Raw genomic sequence first — 522 nt, 5'->3', positions numbered from 1 at the left:
TATGCTACGTCACGTGCTTACCGAAGGATCTGACCGTCAAAAAGTTACGATCATACCTATTGTTTTTATATCATGGACTTTTGCGATCATACCCTGTTGTTTATATCATGGGTGACTGCATTCAAATATATTATCAACAATATTGTTTTTGGATCAAATAATGTAGCAACATGAAGACTAGAATATTCTATTCTTCGTGGTACCAACAATCAATATACATGGTTGGATAGGACTATAGATGATAAAATAATGGATAGGCCATTCCTATATTAACAAAAAAGGGGTCCCGAACCGGAATGTGGATGAGAGACAGACTGCTATTATATAGTACTCTCACTCTAGCAATGGGATTATAGGGATAATTTGTTTTAATCACGGTCTTAGAAGATATCTACCTTCTAAGACCGTGGTTTTAATTAAAAATTATAAATTTCAATACTGTTATCAATTTTGAACAATTTGGCGCCAAATAAACTTCTGTGATAAAGTTCTAATCTTTGTCTATTAAAACCATGATAATTT

Source organism: Acyrthosiphon pisum, chromosome A1, assembly GCF_005508785.2.
Source record: "Acyrthosiphon pisum isolate AL4f chromosome A1, pea_aphid_22Mar2018_4r6ur, whole genome shotgun sequence".
In the NCBI taxonomy this organism is placed as follows: Eukaryota; Metazoa; Arthropoda; class Insecta; order Hemiptera; family Aphididae; genus Acyrthosiphon; species Acyrthosiphon pisum.
Note: the sequence above shows the minus strand (reverse complement) of the source record.